Genomic DNA, 12,424 nt, shown 5'->3' with positions numbered 1-12,424 from the left:
TAACTATTTGTAAAATTATTAGGTTATTTATTTACTCACCAAACATCCATTTTACCAAATGCTGTTAAACAGTAATATGAAGATTAACGCAAGATCTCTATCTAGGGTTACCAAATAAAATACAGAATGCCTGCCCTGTTAAATTCGAATTTCAAATAAACAACAAACAATAGGTTTTCAGTATATTTAAGATATTTATTGTCTCCGACTTCTGGAGTTAAAGAGCATGAAATCAGTTTCGCTAGATCAAAATCAAGGCGTTAGTAGGGCTGCATTCCTTCCCAAGGCTCTAGGGGAGAATCTGTCCCTTACTTCTTTTAGCTTCTAGTGGCTTTCAGCATCCCTTGGCTTGTGGTCACATCACTCCAATCTACAAGGCCGACATCTTCAAATCTCTTACGGCTCCACCTTACATTGCCTTCTCTCCTGTGTATGTGTGTTAAATCTCTCTCTGCCTATCTCTTATAAGGACACTTGTAATGGCATTTACAGCCTGTCTGGATAACCCATCTCAAGATCTTAAACTTAATCACATCTACAAGGATCCTTTTTCCAAATAAGGTAACATTTGAGGGTTCCAGGAATTAGGACCAGATACCTTTGGGGGTCATTGTTCAGCCCACCACAGGAGCCATGATAGACATCTATCAGGGAACACTGGAAAAACAGAGAAGGAGTTGACAGTTCAACTTGAAAGGAGATGGAAAACAAGCAGATGCCAAGAAAGGTTTTCTAAATCAGTGATGCCAGAGAGTATAAATAACTAAAGCAGTAGTGATAATAACAACTAGTAATCAGACCAACCATAACAGACATTAGCTATAAATAACCACTATAGCCTACCAGGGAGTGCCGGTTGAGCATCAGTCTTGCTAACAGGTATAATGTTGGAGGCTTGCTACAGGAGAATAAATAAGCAGCAGCAACTGAATGACAAACATTCTTTACACATAGTTCCTGATATACCACTTAGGGAGGCAGGAAGGCAGAAACACCTGTTCCATGTAGTTTGTGGAGTATCCCCACACCTCCTATCTCACTTCCAGTCTTTTTTTTTTCTTTCTGGGTCTTCTGCATTGCCCTTCAAAACTTCCCCAACACTTTAACTACTTTTCTCAACTCAATGTACTCAAAATTTTTACTCAATTATTTACTAAATAATTTTCATTTTATTATTTTCATAAAAATAAAGTGCTTTGTGTAAAAAAAAGTTCTAGCAATATAGAGGTATATAAAGTAACATTTCCCTCTCCTCCAACTAAACCCACTTCCTAAAGATGAGCACATCAACAGATATATCAAGACCTTATCTATGTATATATAACCATGTATATATTTAAGTAAATAGGAAAGAGCAATCGTTTAGCTGTTGGCAGAAAGTGATAATCAAAACAGTGCTACCTCAGCCCATTATGCTCCCAAGAAGCTGCAAGTTATATGCTCCTGCTCGTTATATGCTTTGGATCCAATTCCACAGGAAATATCTCTAATTCACAAATTATTTATTTCATAGTGGCATCCTAAGAGAGGATTGGCAATAAGGGCAAGAATTAAAACATCAATAACAATAATTTCCCCTAATCTCCCCCTAAACTTTTCACCCCAAAAGCCTTCTTGCTTGTTGCACAGGCACCTCAAATATAAATTACCTAAAATTGAACTTACTGTCTTCCCTAGGAAATCTGATACTCATAGTGTTTTCCTTCTAATCCAGTGGCCAAGCCAGAAACCAGGGAGTCCACCTTTTCCCTCACATTGTATATCCAGAAAGCTACCAAAGTCCCAAAGAGGGATTATAATATCCTAGATTAGTGAGCTCCTGCTTATCTCTCTGGCTTCATCTCACACCCTCGCAATCTGGTCTCAAACCATCATGTTCACATTTTTTCATTTTCTTAAGAGTGTATGCTTACCCACGCTGGGACTTTGTATGTGCTGTTTCTTCTAAAAACAGTTTCCCCTCTCCTTGCTTAACTAACTCCTATTAAATTGATAGGTCTTAATTTAGCCATCAGTTTCCCCAGGAGGTCTTCCCCCTGATTCTTCTGGTCTGAGTTAGGGGTCTCTTTTCTGTTCTATCTCAGCATCCTGTGCTTTCTGTCACTTATTAATACTTAGCAATTGTAACAGCCTATTCATTTTTCTTTCACCACCGCTAGACCACAGGATCAGTTCACCTTTGTATTATCAAAGTATTATCAAATACTACCTAGCCTAATAATGGGGACACAGTAGGATCTCAATAAATACTTGTTAAATAAATGGAACTAAATAGGTAGAAAGAGCAATACTGATCCCAGTAGCAAAGGTACTGTACATTTTTGTTCAGGGAGGCAGTTCAATGCATGGCTTCCGTGTAACAAACAAAATGGCAGCATGATTGTTTACAGCATTTTGTTGACTTGGGCATAAGACAAATAAACCCAAACACCACCACCCCGCCCCCTCGCAAATAAGCCCATTCTCCTACAGGAAGAAAACCAGACTGTGATTCAGCTGCAAATTTGTTTCCACCTTATCTTTCTGAATTTATACAGAAAGTAAGAGCAGTAATGTAACAGCAGAGTTGACTGATTCCTGCATGTTTCGGCCATTATCATGGTCCAGTGAACAGTCCTCAGCTTTGCAGGCTAAGAAGCTCAATTTTATTATTTCACTCCAAAGTGGAAAGTCACTGAGGCAGACTTTCTCAACAGGGGTTCTTCATCTGAACACAGAATACAGAAAATTATTTGAGAGATTATTTCTCCATTCTCCCAAGGATGGCAAATAATTACTACCATTCTAGATGCAATGAGAAGTTAATTCATTACATGCAATGGATGCCTAATAACCATTAGGGCTTATTTCACTCCCAGAATTCCAGAGGGCTTGAATCCCATGAAGTAAATTATATGTATGTATGTATATATATATATATATATATATATATATATATACACACACAGTTTATACATATATATGTATACATGTGTGTAGGTATGTACATGTATGTATTATATTTACTAATTGGTAAAAGAAAATACATGTGTCACAAAAACTAGAATATAGTATCTAGTTATAATGTGGCTAATTATACTAATTATAATTATAATGTGGCTTAAAAAATATGGACTCTAGAGCCAAAAGGATTAGATGTTTTTAAGGATTCATTAATTAAGCTGTCATATTTTGGTGACTCAGCTTCCCTCCTTGGAGAGATAAGAGACTGTGAGCTCTTTGAGAGAAGGAACAACATTTGTCTTGGCTTCACTTTTTATTGAAATTTGGACTCCTAATAATTAACATAGTGCATGGTACACACTCCATTTCATTAATGGATAGATGGATAAGTTGTAATACTTCCTGGATTATATTCTAATGGTCTTTCATTTCATATATGAAATGCGAATTCTTGCCCATTCATTTAACAAGCACCTACTATGTGCTTGGAGCCTAGACAGGTTATGCATTATGCATCATTTCTTTAGGATTAACCTACCACTTCACATCCATTAGGATGACATTAACAACAACAACAACAAAAAACAGAAATAACAAGTGTTGGCAAGGGTATAGAAAAATTGGAACCCTTGTGCACTGCTGGTGGGAATGTAAAATGCTGCAATCACTATGGAAAATTTGGGGATTCCTCAAAATATTATAAATATAACTATCATTTGATCCAATAATTCCACTTCTTTTTTTTTTTTTTGGTACGCGGGCCTCTCACTGCTGTGCCCTCTCCCGTTGCGGAGCACAGGCTCGGGACGCACAGGCTCAGCGGCCATGGCTCACGGGCCCAGCCGCTCCGCGGCATGTGGGATCTTCCCGGACCGGGGCACGAACCCGTGTCCCCTGCATCGGCAGGCAGACTCTCAACCACTGCGCCACCAGGGAAGCCCCATTTGATTCTTATAACAAACATATTATTATACTCATTTCATAGATGGTCAAATTAAGGCTCAAAGCAATTAGTATTTCCTAAGTCTCAAAGCAATTAGTATTTCCCAAAGTCATTTGCCTGCAAGTCCTAGGACTAGGATTCAAACTTGATTATTTTCTAATTCTTATAGCCCAGGATCATTTTATTGTTCTGTCTCACAGTTGCCTATAGAGTCAATTTCTGCCATTGGCTCCTCCTTGGAAAGCACTATGTTACCCTGAAATAAAAAAACCTACACCCAGGGGCTTCCCTGGTGGCCATGGCCGCTGAGCCTGTGCGTCCGGAGCCTGTGCTCCGCAACGGGAAAGGCCACAACAGTGAGAGGCCCGCGTACCGCAAAAAAATAAAATCTATTCCCAAACTTTTATGCTGGCAGGCAAATAAGGCTCCTGGCAGCAAGTTCATTCTTTGATGAAAATACTTAAGAATTGATTCCCAGGGCTTCCCTGGTGGTGCAGTGGTTGAGAGTCCACCTGCTGATGCAGGGGACACGGGTTCGTGCCCCAGTCTGGGAGGATCCCACATGCTGCGGAGCGGCTAGGCCCGTGAGCCATGGCCGCTGAGCCTGCGCGTCCGGAGCCTGTGCTCCACAACGGGAGAGGCCACAGCAGTGAGAGGCCCGCGTACAGAAAAAAAAAAAAGAATTGATTCCCAGCTTGAATAATTAGAGGCAACAGAAGAAAGTGCTTCTTACCCCTGCATTCAGTACCTCCCTTGGCTCAAGAGGAAAACAGCCACCAACTCATATTGATGAAAGAAATTAAACCTGATGCCTGAAAATCACTAAGTTTAAATTCAGGCTTGGATATTGTACTCCCCTATAAGCATTCTAGGCACTTAATTATATTTAAATTGCATTTTCAGGAGTATTTCTTATGGGATTGATTTTACTTTATTGGCTAAGAATAAGCAAAGCAATAAACAAATAGGATAACTATATACTCTGTTTTTATTACTCATTTAAGTAATTGAATATCTTCCAACAAGTGACCTGATCCTCTTCCAGGCAACAGCAGACTTGTCTATCAAAATAGTGCATTAAATACATCAAATTCTTATAAATGAAATCTTACTACACAGCAATTGATTTTATGACTTCCAAGTTAGAAATCTACACAAATTAACTCTTAACTGCATGAAAACTTTCCAAAGGATTTTCATGACCTTCTATGGCTTGTCCTAAAATGAAATCCACTTTTGTCATGGAAGCACTTCAGAGTCTCCTGCATTGTTAATATATCTTCCAACACATTGGACTGCGGTGGGGGAAATCAACAATTCATTATTCCACAAACCCCACCAATGAAATGTGATGAAACCCGATGGGGTTGGGAAGGCAGGGGAGCTGCTAGTTACTCAATGGAGGAAATTATCTCATCTCCATCTGAGCTTCAGTTTTCTCATCTATGAAAGATGGAATTGAGTAAAATCATCTCTAATTATATTCCAGTCTTTGAGCTTCTATGATTTAGTTATTCAGCAATGTGATAAACCAAAATACAAAATAGTTCCTACCTAAGTTTTAATAACTAATGGCATGATGACATAAAACTCTTAACAGGGCTTCCCTGGTGGCGCAGTGGTTGAGAGTCCGCCTGCCGATGCAGGGGACACGGGTTCGTGCCCCGGTCCGGGAGGATCCCACATGCCACGGAGCGGCTGGACCCATGAGCCATGGCCGCTGGGCCTGCGCGTCCGGAGCCTGTGCTCCGCAACGGGAGAGGCCACAGCAGTGAGAGGCCCGCGTAACGCAAAAAAAAAAAAAAAAACTCTTAACAAAGGGTTTGCAGGGTAAATAATAATGATAAAAACTACATGTCATAACTACTTTTCTAAGTTATTACAGTATAACTAATATGCCTATAATATAATTAAATTCTTTGAACAAAATACAAATAATATTCCAAGCTTTCACATCAATAATCTTGATAGGAACGATCTTAACACCTTAACTTTTGGCTCGTTTGTGACTTGTTTTAATTTCTTGGGCAAAATAATTTAATAAATGGCACCAAAAGATAAAAAATTAATTTGAAGATTTTCTTATATTTTTAATGCTTTTAGGTTCTTAACTCTAAAAATTGAAGTTCTTTTTAAAGTAAACCACACTGTTGTGGTTTTATTTTATACTTTTGGATCAAAAGGGATGAGTTCAAGTTATCCAAAAAAAAAAATCTAGTTTTGAGGTAACAGATGGTAAGTTTAAAAAGAATGCACTCTTTTCCAAGTGTTCTATAATAAGCATGTATCAAATTTATAATAAAACAAAAACAAAAGAATAACATACCATGAAAATAAAATTCACATTCTTCTTTATATCAGGATAAAACTTTTCTATTTCTCTCTTTCCTTTTGGCCCTTCATTTCTCTACATTTGTAAAATAGTAGGAAATCAACTAAGCAGGGAAGGTAGAAAACTATATGATGTATAGCATCTATACGTTTCTAACATTTCTTGTCGCAAAACAAATATTTTTTTCTGCTGCAGTTAGCATAAAGTATAAATTTTTGTGTGACCCAAAGTAAATACCAAGTGCCTAAGATTGACCATCCACCTAGTAGCCAATCTATGGTCATCAACAACACTGAACAATGTAGACTATCATCTATTTTTCATGCTAAAAGGATTCAAATTCCAGTGCAATAAACCTGTATATAAGAATGTTTTCAAGGGCTTCCCTCGTGGCGCAGTGGTTAAGAATCCGCCTGCCAATGCAGGGGACATGGGTTCAAGCCCCGATCCGGGAAGATCCCACGTGCCACGGAGCAACTAAGCACATGCACCGCAACTACTGAGCCTGCACTCTAGAGCCCGCGAGCCACAACTACTGAGCCCAGGAGCCACAACTACTGAAGCCTGCACGCCTAGAGGCCATGCTCCGCAACAAGAGAAGCCACCACAAGGAAGAGTAGCCCCCGCTCACCGCAACTAGAGAAAGCCTGCGCACAGCAACGAAAACCCAACAGAGCCAAAAATAAATAAATAAATAAATAATGTTTTCAAGTCATTCAAATGTTGATTGTTATTAGGTCCAATTCCGATATCCTAACAGAAGCAAAATTTACCTCACTGCCTACTGAGAAAGGAACTCTGTCAGGACGTGCTGAAGAATAAAATGAAATGAGGTTTATGTTCTCAGAAAGTACTTATCAACATCCAATAATTACACAACATATTTATAATGTTATTATGAATTTGTCCTTTAAAGAACCAGCTACATGACAAATACATATGTATTCCCTTTATTTCTGTTATTTATGAAGATTAAGATATTTGGAAATTCTATCTAGGTAGATTCTAATGCTTTCAATTCTCATAGCTAACCAAGTACAGGCAGCTCTAGAGGTAAGAGGTTTTCTTTACTTCCACTTTGATTTTCCAACACCTATAATTTTGGTTCCTAACAAGTTTCCAGAATAAAATCAAACTTTATTTTTTCAAATGTGTGCTCCAATATATGCCTATCTTCAAAAATCTACAGCGTGACCTTGTTCCTTCAGATTTAAGAAAACTGAGATCATCTGGCCAAGCCTCTCCTAGTCTGAGGATGCCCTCTAAAACTTTCCGGACAGATGGCAACCAGTTTCTATTTAAACACTTCAAACACAGTGTTCTCCTGTTTTGTTTGTGTCCCCACAAAATTCCTATGCCAAAGCCCTAAGGCTGAGATGGAGCTGCTAAGGAAGCAATTAAAATCAAATGATGTCATAGGGGCCCTGATCTGACAGGAATTAGTGTCCTCATAAGAAGAGACACCAGAGCACTCACTCATTCTCTCTCTCCCTCCCCCTCCACATATGTACTGAGGAAAGACCATGTGAGGACATAACGAAAAGGCAGCCATCTGCAAGCCAGGAAAAGAGCTCTCCCTAGAAACTCAATCAGCCAGAACCTTGACCTTGGAGTTCTAGCCTCCAGAACTGTGAGAAAATAAATTTCTCTTGCTTAAGCCACCTAGGCTACGGAATTTTGTTTTAGCAGCAGACTAATACACCTTGCTTCACAAGGTGGCCAATTCCACTCTCAAACAACTCCAAGTGTTTGCAAAGTTCTTATTTTAAGCAGAAACCTGCTTTCTGCAGCTTCCACCCGATAATCCAAGGTCTGCCTTCTGAAGCTACAGGAAATAAATTTAACCCCTGTTCTCAATTTAAAAAAAGATTACGTGAAGAGTACCCAATATTTTAACAACTCTTCTCTATCCTTCAGCCTCTTACTTAAACATACTCTAATTTACCAAGACTCTATTTAAAATGTGGCAGCTTGGGGATTCCTTGGTGGCGCAGTTGTTGAGAGTCCACCTGCCGATGAGGGGACACGGGTTCGTGCCCCGGTCCGGGAAGATCCCACATGCGGCAGAGCGGCTGGGCCCGTGAGCCATGGCCGCTGAGCCTGCGCGTCCGGAGCCTGTGCTCTGCAACGGGAGAGGCCACAACAGTGAGAGGCCCGCGTACCACAAAAAAAAAAAGAAAAGTGGCAGCTAGAAAGACTCCTTAAGTACTCCATAAATATGAATAATAAGAGGCACGATACTTTGCTAAATTAGTCTTAAATTTTCCTGAGGAAAAGCTACTCTCTAAAAACCCCTCAAAACCCTTAAGAGGGGATTTCCCTGGTGGCCCAGTGGGTAAGACTCTGCGCTCCCAATGCAGGGGGCCCGGGTTTGATCCCTGTTCAGGGAACTAGATCCTGCATGCGTGCCGCAACTAAGAAATCCGCATGCCACAACAAAGATGCCACATGCCGCAACGAAGATACCACGTGCTGCAACTAAGACCCAGTGCTGCCTACATAAATAAATAAATAAATAAATAAATAAATAAAATATTAAAAAAAAAAACCCTTAAGAGGAAGGGAACTTCAGTCGATGAGACCACCTATCTATGACGAAAAACCTTCTGTAAGGTCCTCTTTGTTGGAAATCTAGTCAGCTGGCTCAGAAATCAACAAGATAGACTTCAAGATCAACTGGTTGGAGACCTGATACTTCATGAAAATAAATGAGTACATCATTGAGGACAGATTATTTCTATTTACCTCAAGGTCATTGTGGACAAAGAATCCATTCATTCCTTCTCACCAGTAAAATTCATTTATTTTTTATCACCTTTCTTATGTCCAAAATGTCTACATTAGTCTTCTCTTATTTATTCTCTTTTTTTCCATAGGGAAAAACTAGTTAGTCCAATGCACATGTAAACTACTATATTAGAAGAGCAAATAAGCCTAGTCCTTTGGTGCCTGGGGTACTCCTCAGTGAATCCCTTGCTGTCACCATCTTGGGTAACTCTCTGGTGCTGCTTCCAAGGACCAAAGAGAGGGAGATTTTTTTTTTTTTTTTTTTTTTTTGGCTGCGTTGGGTCTTCGTTGCTGCGTGCAGGCTTTCTCTAGTTGCAGTGAGTGGGGGGTTACTCTTCGTTGTGGTGCATGGGCTTCTCATTGTGGTGGCTCCTCTTGTTTTGGAGCACAGGCTCTAAGCACGCAGGCTTCAGTAGTTGTGGCTTGCAGGCTCTAGAGCACAGGCTCAGTAGTTGTGGCACACGGGCTTAGTTGCTCCATGGCATGTGGGATCTTCCCAGACCAGGGCTCGAACCCATGTCCCCTGCATTGGTAGGCGGGTTCTTAACCACTGCGCCACCAGGGAAGTGCCGAGAGGGAGATTTTTGCCTTCAAGTCCTGCACCTTTTGGTTCATGTCCTCTCGCATCCCTTTTTTCTTTTTCTCTAGCTTATTCCAACTGCTGTGCTTTTCTTGTAAATATGTCATATCTGAATTGTCAAAAAATTACTTTGAATACTAACTGCTGTGGTCCACAACACAGAGATCAAAAGCACAGATTTACTAATGCCATTTGCAGCAATGTGGTTGGACCTAGAGATTATCACACTAAGTGATGTAAGTCAGACAGAGAAAGACGAATACCATATGATATCACTTATAAGTGGAATCTAAAAAACAGTACAAATGAACTTATTTACAAAACAAAAACAGACTCACAGACAGAAAACAAACTTATGGTTACCAAAGGGGAAGGAGGGAAGGGATAAATTGGGAGTATGGGATTAGTAGATACAAACTACCATATAAAATAAACAACAAGAATTTGCTGTAGAGCACAGGGAATCGTATTCCATATCTTATAATAAACTATAATGTAAAAAATAAAAAAGAATATAAATATATACATATATATGTATAACCAAACTGCTTTGCTGTACACTTGAAACTAACACAATATTGTAAAGCAACTATACTTTAATTAAAAAATAAACAAAAGAGCACAGATTTACTAGAGTATAAAGGAGATAGGGTACGTAAACCACATACACCAGAGTAAATCATTGGCGCGATCTAAAGAATTCAGTAATCTTTGTTGTCCGTGTTAGTGCATGTTGCTTCTCCCCGCACCTCCAAGCCCAGAATAAATTCAACTCCAAATTTAATAAATATTTTTATTTTTGCATTCTTACAGACTGTTGAAAAAGTCATTCCTCTCTAGGCCCTTCACTTCCTTGGTCTCAAATCATCACTGTGCTCTGTGATGATCCGCTAAAAACTCAAAGATGGAAGATATCAGTAGACTGCAATATTTGGGGCAGGCTTTGCCTACCTAATCATTAATATTTCAGCTTGGTAAAATCAGAATATGTGTAAATTCATAGGGAACGCCCTATGGATAAGAGAGTAAGTGTCAACAAAGGCAGAGAGGTAGAAACACCTTAGACACGTCTTGGACATAGCAGTCCCAGGGTCACACAGAAAATCTCATTCTTCTCACTGAAACTGCCTACCCATGACAGTGGTGCTACTTTTTCTTTACTCAGAAATGGCCACTGAGTAAACCAGAGTGGGCCTGACCCAAGGGCAGCAACTCCACAGTCTTGACTCATGGGGTGGCCCAATTCAAAGGACTCTTCCTACTGGAGCAGTGGATATTAGTCCAATCCGACTATCTCCCTCCAGAATTTTTTTGTGTGTGTGTGGTACGTGGGCTTCTCACCGTTGTGGCCTCTCCCGTTGCAGAGCACAGGCTCTGGACGCGCAGGCTCAGCAGCCATGGCTCACGGGCCCAGGCGCTCCACGGCATGTGGGATCTTCCCGGACCGGGGCACGAACCCGTGTTCCCTGCATCCGCAGGCGGACTCTCAACCACTGCGCCACCAGGGAAGCCCTCCCTCCAGAATTTATACTGGAGAATGCAGAGAAGATTGAACAGGGGGGAGAAAAATAGAGAGCAATCACCCAGAAAGACATCAGAAAACAAAGTCTAGGTCCTTGGTATTTACAATAAACCCCTTTTATCTTACGATTACCTGAATGAATCTCCTCCTTACAACAACAAAAAGCCTAGTGCAATATATTTTAGGAACAGGCAATACACAGGTCTACCCTGATGAAGGGTTTATCCAGGGGACAGCAAAAGGTAAATTCAGGACAGTAGATTAAGATCTTCACTTGTGAAGAACTTTGAATACTAGCTATATTTTTCTTTCTTTTTTATGTAATCTTACTTTCACTTTGCCATTGCACATTCGGCAAAACTTTAAAAAAAAAACAGAAGAGTGCCTACCAGTCGAGACTGAAATAAATTAATTTGCAAGAGATATATGTGACTTGAGGAGTCAGTCACCTCAAGCCGGGCGAGCACTGTGGGCCGAGCAGGGGCAGCGGGGCAGTGGGAGTGCAGACTGAACAAACGCAGACCACCGGGGCACTACTCACTCCTCCTGCTCTGATCTGCTCTTGTACTAGGGGTCTGATCAGGCCTGTGTCTGCCTCCTTCCTGAGGAGGCCAGAGGTCCCGTCTGAACAGCCTTCCTACAGCAGAGTCCCACTCCCCGTGGCCAGGCGGGAGTTCCGGATCAGTGTTGTCTCCCGGGACCCTGACACAGAGGCCAAGTTTATCGGCGCTGGAGCCGCCGCAGTTGGTGTGTCTGGTTCAGGGGCCGGCATTGGCACAGTGTTTGGCAGCTAGATCATTGGCTATGCCAGGAACCCATCTCTGAAGCAGCAGCTCTTCTCCTACGCCATTCTGGGCTTTGCCCTGTCTGAGTCTATGGGGCTCTTCTGTTTGATGGTCACCTTCCTCATCCTCTTTGCCATGTGAGGCTCCATGAAGGTCACCTACCCACACCTGATGCTTCGACTCCAGGCCATGCCCAGTGCTAGAGTGTGCTAAGAGAGAGATGTGACTTGAATAGCATAAATAACAATGTTTGATTTTATATCTATTTGTCACAGATAACCAAAGGTATTTAAAAATCTAGTAGTGTGTTGACATAATAAGATGCTCTCTAAATCTTTTTTTCACACACAAAAAAGATGTACATCTCCCACTAAGATCAGGTATATGGAAAGGACATTCCCCTCTCACCACTTCTTTGCAGCATTATAATGGAAGTCCTTGTTAATGCAGTAAGGCAAGAAAAGGAAATAGAAGGTACACAGGCAGATTGGGAAGGAAGACATAAAACTGTCTTTGTTTGCAGATGACATGA

At 40.8% G+C, this 12,424-nt stretch overlaps 1 pseudogene; it reads left to right on the top strand.

Annotated features, from left to right (window-relative positions):
• Positions 1-12,033, top strand: part of LOC132426318 (ATP synthase F(0) complex subunit C1, mitochondrial pseudogene) — a 64,915-nt pseudogene extending 52,882 nt beyond the window's left edge.
• Positions 12,034-12,424: the final 391 nt, after the last annotated feature.

Source organism: Delphinus delphis, chromosome 5, assembly GCF_949987515.2.
Source record: "Delphinus delphis chromosome 5, mDelDel1.2, whole genome shotgun sequence".
Classification (NCBI taxonomy): domain Eukaryota; kingdom Metazoa; phylum Chordata; class Mammalia; order Artiodactyla; family Delphinidae; genus Delphinus; species Delphinus delphis.
Note: the sequence above shows the minus strand (reverse complement) of the source record. Positions and strands in the feature narration are given on the sequence as shown.